This window comes from Triticum urartu, chromosome 1A, assembly GCF_056163025.1.
Source record: "Triticum urartu cultivar PI428250 chromosome 1A, HENAU_Tu73, whole genome shotgun sequence".
NCBI lineage: Eukaryota > Viridiplantae > Streptophyta > Magnoliopsida > Poales > Poaceae > Triticum > Triticum urartu.
This window is the reverse complement of record NC_141873.1, coordinates 167,267,982-167,280,247: the sequence shown is the minus strand read 5'-3', so window position 1 is coordinate 167,280,247 and position 12,266 is coordinate 167,267,982.

Here is a 12,266-nt window from a genome sequence, read left to right as displayed (position 1 = left end):
AAAATCTCATCTCCTAGCAATTTACATTATTTTCCATTTTCCTCTTGTTTTCCTCTCCCCCGCTTCAAAAAAATTTGCCGTTTTATACGCCTTCTTTTTCATGGCTCAAGAGAACACCAAGTTGTGTGATTTCTCATATACCAAAAAACAATGATTTTTTTGGCACTCCGGTTGCTCCGGCCACTAGTGCGGAATCTTGTGATATTAATACCGCTTTGCTGAATCTTGTTACGAAAGATCAATTTTCCGGTACTCCTAATAAGGATGTCACGTCCCAAATTAATACCTTTGTGAAATTATGCGATATGAAAAAGAAAAAAGATGTGGACAATGATATTGTGAAGATGAAATTATTTCCGTTTTCATTGCGTGATACTACAAAATTTTGGTTTTCTTCTTTGCCTCGCAATAGTATCGACTCTAGGAATAAGTGCAAAGATGCTTTTATCACTAAGTATTTTCTGCCTGCAAAAAATATTTCCCTTAGAACCCAGATCATGAATTTCAAGCAACTTGAACATGAGCATGTTGCACAATCTTGGGAAAGGATGAAAATGATGCTAAGGAATTGCCCAACTCACGGGTTTATTCTTTGGATGATCATACAAATTTTTTATGCGGGGTTGAATTTTGTTTCTCATAATCTTTTAGATTCCTCCTTGGGTGGTACTTTTCTGGAAATTACTTTGGGTGAAGCCACCAAATTTCTTGATAATATCATGGAAAATTATTCACAATGGCATACCGAAAAGCTCCTACTAGTAAAAAAGTTAATTCAGTTGAAGAAATTTCTTCTTTGAGTGAAAAAGTTGATGCTCTTATAAAATTGGTTACCAGTAAAAGTTCTCCTATTGATTTCAATGATATGCCTTTGTCTAGTTTGATTGAGCAAAAGAGTGATGTCGTAGATGTGAATTTTATCTCATGAAACAATTTCAATAACAATGCTTATAGAGGTAATTTGAATCCTAGGCCTTTTCCTAGTAATTCTGATAATAATTATGGAAATTCCTATGGAAATCCTTCTTATAATAATAATAGGAACACCTCTGATCTTGAGAATAATATTAAAGAAATTATGAACGCACACAAATTTTCAACACTACCATAGAAGAAAAGTTGAATAAGATTGATGATTTGTTTAAAAGTGTTGATAGAATTTCTCGTGATGAAAATTTTTGTGCCTAAAGTTGCGGAATAAATTAAAGATCTTTATGTTTCTATGGATGAAAGTAAGAAAAGAGTCGATATTCTTAGAGGGTTAGAGCTAAAAGAGAATTTTTAGAAAAAGTGTTTTCTAGTGATTTCTTTCGTAAAAGTGCTGAAGATCTTAAAATGATTGGTGTTTCTTCTATTTATTCCTTGTTTAGTAAAATTAATATTGATAAAAAGGGGACTAGAGAAGAGTCAGCTTTAGTTATAAGGTGTCCGGACAATTCAGAGGGTGAAAATCTTGTTGAGAAAATTGATAAAAGTGGGTTTGAAGAGGTCAAAATTTTAACTAGTAATGTGCCCAATCTTTTGCATTACAAATACTTTTATTATGATAGTTGCTCTTTGATTCATTGTATTTATTTGTTGCAATCCATGGTAAACTCACCCCATGATTATGAAAAAATAAAGGTTTTACTAAACATATTGTTGATGCTATAATGAAAGCTTTAGAAGAAAAGTTGGAATTAGAAGTTTCAATTCCTAGAAAAATGCATGATGAATGGGAACCTACTTTCAAAGTCAAGATTAAAAATTATGAGTGTTTTGCTTTGTGTGACTTGGGTGCTAGTGTTTCTACAATTTCGAAATCTTTATGTGATGTGCTTGGTCTTACCGATATTGAAGATTGTTCTTTGAATTTACACTTGGAGGATTCTACTATCAAAAGCCTATGGGAAGAATTAATGATGTTCTTATTCTTGGAAATATGAATTATGTGCCAATATATTTTATTGTTCTTGATATTGATTGCAATTCGTCCTGTCCAATTATTCTTGGTAGACCGTTTTTACGCCCTATCGGTGCCGTGATTGATATGAAAGAAGGCAATATTAAGTTCCATTTTCCACTAAGGAAGGGTATGAAACACTTCCCTAGAACAAGAATTAGGCCACCATATGAATCAATCATGAGAGCATCTTATCGATCTCGAAATAAGGATGACAAAACTTAGATCCTTGCTTTATACCTAGCTAGGGCCGTGAAACAATAATGCTCGTTGGGAGGCAACCCAATGAATAAAATTTATTTTTGCTTTTTGCTATCTATTCTTGAGTGTTAGCACAATTATGCTACTGTTATGATTATGTTTTTTGTTTTAATTAGCGTTTGTGCCAAGTAAAGCCTTTAGGATCTTCTTGGGTGATAGTTGTTTGATCTTGCTGAAAAACAGAAACTTTTGTGCTCATGAAAATAATCTTCATATTTAACTAGAGAGCAATAAAATACCAATGATTTTTTAGAAGAGTAATGTACAAATTTCTCAGGCCATCCTAATTGTTCAGAGTTTTGGGAGTTACAGAAGAATCCGAAATATCCAGATTACTACACACTGTTCTATTTTCGACAGATTCTGTTTTTTTTTGCATTGTATCCTTGTTTTGATGATTCCATGGTTTTCTTTGATGAGTTTTTGCCATAGAAAAGTTGGAATACAGTAGATATAATGCAATAATAAAATATGATTTGGTTTTCTACAGCACTTATAGTAGTGATTTATTTTCTTATACTAACAGATCTGACGAAGGTTTTGTTGAGTTTTGTGTGATTGAAGTTTTCAAGTTTTGGGTTATCTTACGATGGATGAAGGAATAAGCAGTAAGAAGATCCTAATCTTGGGGATTCCCGTGGCACCCCAAGTTATTATCCAAAGATAAGCAAGGAACAAAGCTTGGGGATGCCCCGAGTGGCATCCCCTCTTTCTTCTAACAACCATCGGTATTTTACTTGAAGCTATATTTTTATTCGTCACATACTTTGTGTTTTGCTTGGAGCGTCTTGTATGATGTGAGTATTTGCTTGTTTTGTTTTGTGTTTTTAGTATATATTCCTTGCTGGACACACTTGTTTGCGAGAGTCAAAATTATTCCATGACTTGTTAGAATTGCTCTCTATGCTTCACTTAAATTTTTATGAGCTATGGATTTGCTCTAGTGCTTCACTTATTTATTTTTGAGCATGGTGTGCTTTAGTATTTTTGAAGAAATGCTCTCTTTCTTCACTTACATTTATTTGAGAGTTAGTAAAATTTTCAAGAAATTCTCTCTTGCTTCTCCTAAATTAATTTGAGAGAAAGAAATATTATGCTCATGATCTTCACTTATATTTGTTAGAGCTTATCAAAAGCAACACATGAAAAATTAGTCCCAATGTGATAGATATCCAAGAAGGATATAATAAAAACTTTCATGAAGATAATTGGACAAAATAAACTTGATTCTTAGTAATAGTTTTGAGATATGATGATGTGATATGTGAGTCATGTTGATGAACAATTATGCTTTAGTAAGAATATTGGTGTTAAGGTTTGTGATTCCCTATGAAAGCACGAAAGTCAATAGTTATGTGATGAAATTATATCCTACTTGTGGTGCATTATTCAGTGTTAATTATGCTAATGCTCGCTTATGAGATTATTCGTTTCTTGGTTGGTCGCTTCTCAATCTTTTGCTAGCCTTCATTTTGCACTAAGTATGATCACTACTTGTGCTTCCAAAACCCTTAAACCAGTTTTGCCATATGAGTCCACTATACCTACCTATATGCGGTATTCTTTTGCCATTGTAAGCAAATTTGTATGTGCCATCTCTAAATATTCAAAATAAATTTCTCTTTTTTGTGCTCGTACCGCTCGCGAGGCGGTAAGGGGTGTTAATATTTTCCTTGCTAGATGTGTTATTCTCACGATGACTGCTTATTCACTTGTCATTGCATGAGAGTAAGGAAAAGGTGTTAGGGATGCCCAGTCCCGAAATGAAAAATGAATTTACTTTATGTTTTCAAATTATAAATTCCTTCGAAAGTGTTGGTTGGAAGACACCCGTGGATACGGTTAGCCATGGAAAGTGAAAGTATGGTGGAAAAAGAAATAAACTTTAATTTCTGTTTGGGAACCTCCTATGATATATCTAGCATGGAAAGTGTTGGGAGCTCTAAGTCGTTTTCTTTGGTGGGAATAGTATGCCTCTCAAAATGTTTTTATCTCTCAATTTTTTGCTTTGAGCTTTGGCACCTCTACAAATCCCTACTTCCCTCTATGAAGGGCCTTTCTTTTACTTTATGCATTTTTATTTTCAATTTGAGTCTCCATCATCTCTTAAAAAAGCACCAACTAGGGGGCACTATGATCGTACTTGAGCATTGGGTGTAGTTAATATGCGAGTGTGTTTCATGAATGGATCAATGAGTGATCATGATGGGCTAGGGATAACTTATTTTAGCATTGATATTTTGAAAGACATGGTTGCTTGTTGGTATGCTTCCGTATTTAAGTTAGCATGTTAAAACTAGACTATTGCTTTAAACAATATAAAAGTCCAAATGTCCATTCTATAAAGAAAAGAATATGAGATGACATGTTAGGCAGCATTCCACATCAAAAATTCTGTTTTTATCATTTACCTAATCGAGGACGAGCATGAATTAAGCTTAGGGATGCTGATACGTCTGCAAAGTATCTATAATTTTTTATTGTTCCATGCTGTTATATTGTCATTCTTGGATGTTTTATAATCGTTTTATAGTCATTTTATATCTTTTTTTGGTACTAACCTATTGACATAGTGCCAAGTGCCAGTTGCTGTTTTCTGCATGTTTTTTACATCGCGGGTAATCAATATCAAACAGAGTCCAAAGGCAATGAAACTTTTTATGGATTTTTTTGTACCAGAAGACATCCAGTGGGCCGGAGAAGCGCCTCGGGGTGCTCCGAAGCCACCAGGGCGCGCCTGGAGGCCCAAGCGCGCCCTGGGGGGTTGTGCCGACCTCGGGGCCCCTGGACCACCTCTTTGCTCTATAAATACCCCAATATTCCAGAAACCCTAGGAGAGTCGGCGAAAATCAATTCTAGCCGCCGCAGAGTCCAGAACCACCAGATCCAATCTAGACACTATCACCGAGGGGTTCACCACTTCCATTGGTACCTCTCTGATGATGTGTGAGTAGTTCTTTGTAGACCTTCGGGTCTGTAGTTAGTAGCTATATGGCTTACTCTCTCTCGTTTGATTCTCAATACAATGGTCTCTTGGACATCCATATGATGTAACTCTTTTTGCGGTGTGTTTGTTGGGATCGGATGAACATTGAGTTTATGACCAGATCTATCTCTTTTTATCCATGAAAGTTATTTGAGTTTATTTTGGTCTCTTATCCATGGGAAGAGGTGCTTTGTAGTTGGTTCGATCTTGCGGTGCTTGATCCCAGTGACAGAAGGGGAACCGACACATATGTATCGTTGCTATTAAGGATAAAAGGATGGGGTCTATTTCTACATAAATAGATCTTGTGTACATCATGTCATTGTTATTATTGCATTACTCCCTTTCTCTATGAACTCAATACACTAGATGCATGCTGGATAGCGGTCGATGTGTGGAGTAATAGTTGTAGATGCAGACAGGAGTCGGTCTACTAATCTTGGACGTGATGCATATATAATGAGCATTTCCTGGATATCGTCATGATTATTTGAAGTTCTATCAATTACCCAACCATAATTTGTTTACCCACCGTTTGCTATTTTTCTTGAGAGAAGCCACTAGTGAAACCTATGGCCCACAGGTCTCTTTCTCATATTATTTGCCTTTGCGATCTATTTTCCTTTGCTTTTATTTTCGTATCTATTAAACCAAAAATACAAAAATACCTTGCTGCAATTTATTCTCATTTATTTTATCTCGTGTCGCCGCAATCCAATCTATTATATTTTTATCATGTCCATTTGCCAATTTCTGGCACCGCTACCCCAAAGGGATTGACAACCCCTTTTACACATCGGGTCGCGAGTATTTGTTATTTGTCTGTAGGTGCTGTTTACCTTGTGTTGCTTGGTTATCCTACTGGTCTGATAACCTTGGTTTCATCACTGAGGGAAATACCTATCGTCATTGTGCTACATCATCCCTTCCTCTTTGGGGAAATACCGACATAGCTTCAAGCCACATCAAGCACTCCTTGGGAGATCCCCAAAGTCCTATGTGAATTGCCATAGTTGGGTGAGCTCGACGAACCCCTTGTGGCCAAAAAACACACCGAAACCAAAGTGGCTTACCAGCAGCGATGTGCCTCATTTCCTAGAGCACTTCGCGGTCTGCTTAGGCTTGAGTCTGGAGCTCGGCGTGTGCCAAGCTCATATTTTTGAGCTCCGTGGTCGCCACCTTATCCTTCTCCCGAAGGGCATCGCATTCCTGGTATGTGCCCTTCAGGGTGTTCTCTACTTGGAGAACCAGAGAGTGGTCCTTGTCCTGAGCCGCCTCTTCTGTGGCTAGCTCCTTCTCGGCCCACACAGCCGCAACCTTCCACTGCTCCGCTTCTTGCCGAGCCTTTCCCAACTCGGCCTTGAGCAGCTCCGTCTTTGCAGCTGTCATATAAAAGAGCTCAGTATTAGAATTAAATCTCAAACAAAAGTCAAAGTAAATTTGATAACATGACAATTTTCTGCTTACCTTGGGCCCACTTGATCCGCTTTTGCATCAGATCAAGGTCCGGCTCCAATCCCTTCAGCTTCTGATTCATCTCCGCTATCACCTCGGAAGTGGAGTTCGGAGCTGAGCATGAGGCCTGCAGAGGCACATTCACTTATTAGTATTGCAGTTCTGAAGTTAATCCTTTGGTCAGCTTTTATCATAAAATGAGCCAGAGTCTTGGGGGTACTCCATTTCTGACTTTCGAATAATAATCTATCTCGACCCCAAAACCAGTTCTTAAAACTAACTTTGGGCTCGGGGACTATGATACATCTCCAACGTATCTATAAAGTATGAAGTATGCATGATGTTATATTATCATTCTTGGATGTTTTACAATCATTTTATAGCAACTTTATATCATTTTTTGGGACTAACCTATTGACCCAGTGCCCAGTGCCAGTTGCTGTGTTTGCTTGTTTTTTACATTGTAGGAAATAAATATCAAATGGAGTCCCAACACCGCGAAACTTTTTGGTTATTTTTTATGGACCAGAAGACATCCAATGGGCCAGAGTAGCACCTGGGGGTGCCCTGAGGGGGGCACAACCCACCATGGCGCGCATGGGGTCTCAAGCGCAGCCAGGTGGGTTGTGCCCACCTCGGTGACCTCCCGTATCCCCTCTTCACCCTATAAATTGTCAAATATTCCAAAAACCCTCAAGGTAACCCTAGATCAGAAGTTTCGCTGCTGCAAAGCCTCTATAGCCATGAGAAACCAATCTAGGCCTCGTTCCGGCACCCTACCGGAGGGGGGAATCATCACTGGTGGCCGTCTTCATCATCCCGACAGCCACCGTGATGAGGAGGGAGTAGTCCACCCTCGGGGTTGAGAGTTTGTACCAATAGCTATGTGTTTAATCTCTATCTATCTATCTATCTATCTATCTCTCTCGTGTTCTTGAGATGTGACGATCTTGATGTATCGCGGGCTTTGTTAATATAGTTGGATCATATGGTATTTTCCACTCTCTATCTTGTTGTGATGAATTGAGTTTTCCCTTTGAGATTTCGTTTTATCGGATTGAATACTTCAATGGATTTGAGAGCACTTGATATATGTGTTGCATATGAATACATGTGGTGACAATGCGGTCTTATTTTGATTCACTAGATATATGTTTTGGCACTCAACTCGCGGATTCCCGAGGTTGATGCACGTTCTCGTCTTTGTTTCTCTGATAGAAATCTTGGGGCACTATTTGACGTTCTTTGTGCTGGATTGAGTATTATGAATCTGAAATTATTTGGATAGATCAATCGGAAAGAATAGCTTCGAGGTGGTTTCATACACTACAAACGATTTCTTCTTATGTTCTCCGCTAGATAGGAACTCCGGAGTGATTCTTCATCACACGTAGAGGGATGGTTATATGACCCAACTATATTAGCATTGTTGGGAGATTTCACTAGCGAAAGTACAGACCCTAGGCCTCATTTTCAAGCATTGCAATACCGTTTGTGCTCACTATTGTTACTTGCTACCTTGCTGTTTTTTATTTTTCTTATTACAAAAATCAATATCTACTTTCCCTATTACACTTGTATCACCATCTCTTCGCCGAACTAGTGCACCTATACAAATTACCATTCTATTTGGTGTGTTGGGGACACAAGAGACTTTTTATTATTTGGTTGCAGGGTTGTTTGGGAGAGACTATCTTCCTCCTACGCCTCCCACAGATTGATAAACCATAGGTCATCCACTTGAGGGAAAATTGCTACTGTCCTACAAAACTCTGCGCTTGGAGGCCAAACACGTGTCTACAGGAATAAAGTTGCGTAGTAGACATCCAACTCTTTTCTGGCGCCTTTGTCGGGGAGGTGAGTGCTTGAAGGTATATCCTTAGATCTTGCAATCAAATCTTTTACTTTCTTCTTTATCACTAGTTTGGTTTATAAAAGAAAACTACAAAAAAAATGGAGATTGGGTTACCTCAAGTTGTTATTTATCTTTATATTGTTTATCTTGAGAATAAGGATTCCGATAATTGTGCTCAATTTCTAGAAATAGAATTGAACAAAAATTATGGCATAAAGACGTTGGATGATGGGCATGATTACAATATTGCTAGTTTGAATTCTTTGAATATCCATGATGTTAATGATGATTGCATTAGTCATGATAATGATGTCTCCTATAATAATATCAATTTTTGCGGAGTGAATTGGGGGTCCAAATGCACACCAAAAAGGGAAATAGATTTTGTAAGAAGCATAAGTATTTAGAAATGAAAAAGTTGCAGGAGAGGCTAGATGATTGTGCTGAAAGATTTAATTTTTCTCGCCATCCTTGTGAACTTTGCAATGAACGTGGTCATTTAAATCTTGAATGCAAATTGTTTCATGATCAAATCGTGTCCAAAAACTATGATAACTTGATTACCCTTGAGCATCATAAAGAGATTAGTCTTCTTCTAGGGTATAACTAAGGGTATTCCAAAATTTAATCTTGAGATATTTCTTGATTTTTATCCATAGGAAATTTATATGTTTTGTACGATAAATTGCATTGTGAATCCTTATATTGCCAACTATCTAAAGACAAGAAAACAAATAGAATATGAAGAGAATACTAATGAAAGGGAAGATATTTCCGAATACCCTCCTATCCAATCAATCTCTTCAACAAGAAGCTCAAAAATGTTGATTAAACCCATACGTGGGGTGGTGAAGAAGAAGAAAAGAAGAAATAAATGAGGTAAAAATGTATCTCTCCCAAATAATGTTGCTCCTATTTTTCTTGTGCCTCATGAAAATGAATCCGAAATACTTGCGGAAGATGATGCACATGATGATGATTTTTTATGCCTATTGCTTGTTGTGATAATTATGATTGGGAAGATAATGATACTCCTTATAGTCTTGGAAATCTTTTTGGCATCAACTTGGGAAATTATGTTGATAGCAATTGCTACACCGTTGGTGCTATTCATACTATTAATGATGAGAGTGATTATGCTTATGATATGCCAAGCCACAAGCTTGGTGATGCTATGTTTGATGAGAATGTCATGTTTGAGAATTTATTTGCTGTAATTAATGTTTGTCCCAAGATTGGGGATGCTATGTTTAATGAAGATGATCTTTTTACCCGCCCTACTTTGAACGATCAAATTTGCTATGATGATTGAATGACTTCTAGCTATGATGAGAACAAAATTGCTACTTATGATGATTACTATGATCATACTTATGTTATAAAAAGTAGTGATGATTATATTTACAAAATTTGTCATAGTTATGATTATCCTTTTTCTGAAAATTACTCTTTTAATGTGGAAACAATTTATTGTATTTGAGTTTCATATGATACTCCCACCATTGTGAATGAGAAGAAATTTCCTTATGTGGAGAGTAATAAAATTTCTATGCTTGTGGATCATGAAAAGAATGTTTTATGTGATGGTTATATTGATGAATCTATTCATTATGCTACTGAAAATTATTATGAGAGAGGAACTTATGATTCATGATGCTCTTGTTATGTTTCAATCCTTATATTTTATGCGAGCATCATTGAACATCATGCCTAGCTTAAAAGGCATTAAAGAAAAGCGCTTTTTGGGAGACAACTCAACACTTTTACCTACTGTTTTTGTGTTTTCACATGATTAGGCTACTGTATTAATCATGTTTTATTGCTTTTGTTTCAATAAAGTACCAAGTAAGACCTTTGGGATGGTGTATGGCGATTGTTGATTTAACCTTGCTGGAAAAAAAACTTTTTCGTTCGGGAAAATAATTATAATTTTTAACAGAAGCATGATAAAATACTGATTATTTCTGTAGAAGATTAATAGATAAATTTCGCAGGATGTCCTATTTTTCAGAATTTTTGGAGTAGCAGAAGTATGGTTGGAGTACAGATTACTACATACACTTCTGTTTTTGACAGATTCTATTTTCAATGCATAGTTTGCTTGTTTTGTAGTTTCAATGGCTTATATTGGTCAATATAAATTGTGGAAACGATATGCTACATTAGTCATTTTGTGGAAAAAATTATGAATCTTGTATTTGACAGTACCAAAGTGAAATGGTTTGCTCTTTATCATACTAACCCATCTCAAGAAGTTCTGTTAAGTTTTGTGTGATTGAAGTTTTCAAGTTTTGGATGAGATGTCGATATGAGGAGAATAAGGTGTGACAAGACCCTAAGCTTGGGGATTTCCAAGGCACCCCATGTTAATATCCAAGGAGGATCCAAGCAAAAAATCTTGGGGATGCCCCGGAAGACATCCCCTCTTTCATCTCCAACATTATCGGTAACCTCACTTAGAGCTACATTTTTATTCGTCACATGATATGTGTTTTGCTTGGAGCATCATTTTATTTTGTTAGTATTTGCTTGCTGTTATTTAGAATAAGGTTTTTCACCTTTTATTTCAATAAAAGTGGCAAGGATAGCCTTTACCATGCTTATTTTGCAAGTCTACATGTTACTGTTTCAAAACAAAAAGTTTATCATTGTTGCAATAATTCTTGAGAAAAGTCAGAATGTGATAAAATGTTGAATCTTTTTGCACAATAAGTTCTGATAATTTTCTATAGTGTGGTAACTTTTTATAATTTTTGGAGTTAAAGAAGTATTGATAATCTTGCATTCTTTACATCCTATACTGTTTTGGCAGTTGGTGTTATGTTTGCATATGTTTGCTTGTTTAATGATTCTATTCGAGGATATGAGTATTAAATATGAAGAGCCATTTAGTATGAAATGTTGAATAATAATTTTAGTGATTTGCTACAATAGAGAATGATAAGGTTTTTGCATTGATTTATACTAACGCATCTCACGAGTTCTTGTTGTGTTTTGTGTGGATGAAGTTTTTAAGATTTAGGCAAACCGCAATATAAAAGGAATTAAGGAGACACAAAAACTCAAGCTTGGGGATGCCCAAGGCATCCCAAGATAATGAGCATGAATGGTTTGCTACCAATATTTGGCTAGCCAAACGTTGGCATTGCCAAATATTGACAATGCCAACACTTGCCAACTATTGGTAATTTTCTGTGAGATGGCAAGACGACTCCGTAACCAACCAAGTAGTAGCCAATATTTGGCACAATGCCAAACATCGGCATGCCAAATTTTGGCACCAAACCAATTTATGCTCAATATTTCAAGAAGTCTCAGGAATCTAAGCTTGGGGATGCCCGGTAGGCATCCCACCTTTCTTCATCAACAACTATCGGTCAGTATCGCTTGATCCTAAGTTTTTGCTTCGTCACATGTTGTGTGCTATTCTTGGAATGTCATTTTGTCCTATTTTGCTTGCTGTTTTAATGAAATACTTAGATCTGAAAGGTTTTAAATAAGAGAGAGTCTTCAAATAGCTACCTATTTAATTAACTACTCATTTGATCTTCACTTATATCTTTATGGAGTATCTTGTCACTTACTCTTGTGCTGCACTTATATTCTATGAGTAAATTGTTGAATAAATTGAATATAATGAAGCTGAAATTATATGTTCATATCATGCCTAGTAGTAGCTTCACATTGAGTTTAGAAAGTGAAATCTTTTGAAGCTTGACAATCACAATATTGGTCATACAAGCAATTCATGAATGATTAGTAGAAGG